Below are 4,344 nucleotides of genomic sequence, written 5' to 3'. Positions count from 1 at the left end.
TTGTTGTAATGGTTGGGGATGTATTATAACATCACGGCAGCTCCCCTGTCTCCATTGGGAATAATACCACATTATTATCATTAGTGAGGACAGATTGTGTAACCTCGTAAAATAACCCCCCCCCCACACACACACACATAAAGTATAGCCATGCTTTGGTGTGAGCACAAACCGGCGCATGGGATATGCACATGCACATCAACCTGACAAAAATGCACACATGAATGCAGTTAATGGTATACAGTACGTACAGATAAACACACACTGATGACAGACATGACATTGAGATAAGGATCTAATGAGGTGCTGTGAGGAAACTGATTATGAGGATTCAGTGTGGATACTTCCTTTCTTCAGCCTTGTGTGGACCTTCATTAGACTACTGTTAAGGAGATAAGATATTCAGATTCAGCCACAGACAGATATGGGGAGGAAGCACACAAGAAATGAAGATAATGTATTCTAATGACTCCCACAATTAGGAGAGATTTGAGATCAAAAGTGCCACTAATGTGACTTATTTGTAATCAGGATCATTTAAAGAGAAACCGGGGTACAGCTCGCACCGTCAGAGAGACGCAGCAAAGAGCAGGTGGGGGTATTACAGTAAAATAGAGGTGGTGTGAAGTGCGGTCGGAGAATGGATAGTGAGATAAAGTGAGGCGTGGACGGAGGGAGGGAAGGATGGAAAGCTAAAGAAAGGATTAGCCATGCGGCGAGCCGGAGAGGTTGAATGGGTAATGAAGGAGACAGGCCAGTAATGCATGAGAATAGGATAGAGGAGCTTAGCAGGAGTCGTGCAGTGCATTGATTACCTCTATCTGTCATTAGCTATAGTCCCTATACCTAGAGGGTTTAGAGGGAGGGGGGGGGTGGTTAGGAAGTGATGACCCAGAGGAAAGAGGGAGTACGAAGTGAGGTGTGAGTGCTCAGAGGAAAACAAAATATTAAAGCGGACAACAAAACCGTCATCAGCCTTTTCTGTTGACCCTCTGGCAGATGTGCATTTGGCGTTTCGATGCTTACAAGCCATCATGCAACATGTATCCCTGCCTTCGCGGCGGATTTTATAAGATGTTGGAGCAATTTAATGCTTATAATTTTTATTTTATTGCGATCGTAAAATTAAGTGTCATATAGTAACACACTGTGGCTGTAAAGAGAGCAGATGTGCTCACTGCTCCGCTGCACCTGCTTGGTGAGCCGTAAAAATGGATCAGTGAACTCCGCGGCTTCACGCGACTGAATCATTCCAGACCAGTCAAGGCCACAGACCGACCACTTAGGGTCATGAATAGAGACAAATGTTTCGCTCATACAAGGAAAGAACACTGTGAGTTTATGCTTATGTTGGGTTCTGTCATTTCACGACGAGTATCGGGGCCGGATTGAAGAGAAAAAAATCGGCGATTTCGAGAATATTGTCGCAATATTCCAACTTCTTGTAGTATTCCGACTTTATCTCAGAATTTCTTTTTCAATATGTCCCTAATAATATACAACTATACTATGTAATAAAGTTGTAATTTAGAAGAAAGTCATACCTTTAAAAAGTCTTATAATGAGAATCAAGTTGTATAATGAGAAAATTTATATTTCGAGAAGAACATTTTTAGGAAATAACCAATGCACTCCGGTGTTCCACTAATTCTACATGTAAAATCACCAATCTCATTGCTTCTTGAGAAACAAGAAAGCCCCTTTGCCCAGCGTGTCACCAACGATAGCCTGATAGCTGATCACTACCAAATGTGGTGCTGATGAGCCAAAAGATTAAGTATTTCATTATTTGTGAGACCGATACTGAGGTTTAACTTCAAAAGATGACGCACATTCCTCATTTGAAATCTGATTTTGCAACAGGCTGGATTTCTAATATTCCCTCTGTAAAATGACACGCAGCCAAAAATTACAACTTTATTCTAGAAATCTCAGATTCTTTGCCTTTAGTGACCCTTAAACTCCATTGTGGTAACTCACCAACCTCTGCATAGGAGATGCTTGATAAGAGTTATTGATTCAATTATTTACTTCACCTATTTGCTTTTATTTGGTAATTTAGATGGGCATTATAAATGGTAGAAACACACTCTAAGGAGTTCAATGCACTTAAAGAGTAGATCAAGTTTTTATTATCTTTGGGGGAGAGATATCTCTTGCTAGGCAGCCGGTAGTCAAGGTGGAAAACTGACTTGGCTAACCTAACGCACCCAAAAGTTTGGGATTTTCACAAGATTGCATCAGGAATACAAGATTGAATTCACTAATATTTTTTCTGTATACATTCATTATGCCCTGAGGTTATCTTTAGCTTAGAGCATTTTCACAAACACACATTTTAGATGCTTTGCTTGCATCCCTTTAATTAAAACCATAATTTAAGGGGTAGGACACACACACAACTGAATTGCACAAAACTCTGTAAGACATCGCTGCATTAATGATAGCGGTCCCCACTGGAAAGCAGTTCAAGCATATGCATGGAAATACATACAGTAACTCTGCCCTAATGAAGACTCATTAAATCAGAATGCTGGGTGATTGAGTTCACTAATTCTAACAATCTTCTGTTTCACTGCTGTCTGGGAATATGCGAGAAAAATAATACAAACATGCCTCCCAATAGCAATGAGTGGGTGGTGGCCCTTTTCTGCTCGGCCTCTTTGAGAAAGTCAGTTTATTCTCCCAGCATGCTCGAGGTGGCCAGCAAGCTGCCTGTTGCCCAGCGACTTCGGTGAAGTGTCGGACTATTTGTGCATTTGTGACGGCGTGAGTGTGTGTGGTGACTCATGACTGCCGAGACAAAATTGAACCAAACAGACAGTGCTAATGGAGAAATCAAAAGGGACCGGAGCTGATGCAGAGGAATCACTGGCACTCACTCACACTCACACACACAGAAACACAGGCAGTCTGGGCCTTACAGTCCCACAGCCTGAGACTTGCTGAAGGGTTATTAAATTAATTCTCAGAGAGGGGTCTTTCTGGAAGGATGTTGTTTGGCTGCAGTAAATGAATTAGCTAAAGAGCAAAGCCAGCATGGACACCGACAGCCACTAAGCTCCCATCTGGTACTTTACACAGTGTGAGGAATACAGAGTCTGTTGTTTTGGGCTATTTTTTTTTTTTTTATGTGTTTCCCAGCTGTGTGTTCTTGTCCCCATTTAGTGCCTGTGCCTGACTTTGTGTGCTCCCGGCTAGGCGTGGCTTCCTGTTAATTGATCTCCCTCAAGCAAGCAATACATCCACAAGAGGGCAGGGCAGTCAAAGGTTTCCCACAACGACAAAAATGGCGACGGAGGAGGAGGTTGTGACACTGTAACTCTCAATAAAGTGGCAGAAGTGACTTGTTAACTGTTTACCACTTGTGAGCGGAATTAGGTTTTTATAGATGTATTTTCTTACCAACTCGCAAAGTCTTTCATCAAAAAGATCTGCCATTGTTGACATTTCTTCCTTGTGTCCTATAGTCGTCTCACTTGAAGCACTGCCTACGCTGCCGCCCATAATTTCCGGTGGTACTGCTTCATTTTGTCTGTTAAGTCCATATGTGTGACTTTTCAGATGTTCACCAATGCAGATAAAATGAACGCAGAGTAAAGACAGAAGGCTACGTCCGTTTCCATATACATATCTAACATTGGTATAAATAACCCTTTGCTCGTAACCCATCTGTGTGAACACAACACACACAGTGACCACACGGAGCATTGGGCAGCTATGGAAAGCGCCCGGGGAGTAAGGTGCCTTGCTCAGGGGCACTTAGACAGTGGGATAGGGAGAGTCCATCTGTCCTCTTGGACTTGAACAGATCCAGGTCTGGTCCATCCTCCGGACAAGGTATGTCTGTGGCCTCCAACCAGCGACCTTCCAGTCTGATGTCCCTCTTTTCTAACCACTAGTCCACCGCCGCTCCCAAAAGACACGTCACGAACAGGATTCGAACCTGTGCGGGGAAACCCCATTGGATTTCGAGTCCAACGCCTTAACCTCTCGGCCACCGTGACAGCTTACACCTACTGTCTCTTTAAAAATTATCTATGTAGCCTTATAACTGTCTTAGGACCTCTGCCACACGTTCATGTCTGGACTCCTATCTTAACTCTGTATTAAACCTTTGAGTCTACTTGTCTCAAAGGTCCTGTGTTGAAGTCCAGCCCCTAACACAACACACAGAGGCCTGTCTGAGCTCATCCAGTAGTACCAAACTATTGGTGGTGATGTATTCTACATGAAATGGGTACTCTACAGTCACCGACTTCGCTATTATAAATAAAAACAACTCACAGAGAAATGCACAACACTGATATTTCCTGATGTTTCATGCTTGAGGTCAACTGACCC

The 4,344-nt window shown here is 43.0% G+C and overlaps 1 non-coding gene across 1 annotated transcript; it reads right to left on the bottom strand.

Moving 5' to 3' along the window:
* Positions 1-3,925: 3,925 nt before the first annotated feature.
* trnas-cga lies at positions 3,926-4,007 on the bottom strand. The gene has a single exon. It is a non-coding gene; the product is annotated as a tRNA-Ser (tRNA).
* Positions 4,008-4,344: the final 337 nt, after the last annotated feature.

Source organism: Hippoglossus hippoglossus, chromosome 13 (genome assembly GCF_009819705.1).
Source record: "Hippoglossus hippoglossus isolate fHipHip1 chromosome 13, fHipHip1.pri, whole genome shotgun sequence".
In the NCBI taxonomy this organism is placed as follows: domain Eukaryota; kingdom Metazoa; phylum Chordata; class Actinopteri; order Pleuronectiformes; family Pleuronectidae; genus Hippoglossus; species Hippoglossus hippoglossus.
Note: the sequence above shows the minus strand (reverse complement) of the source record. Positions and strands in the feature narration are given on the sequence as shown.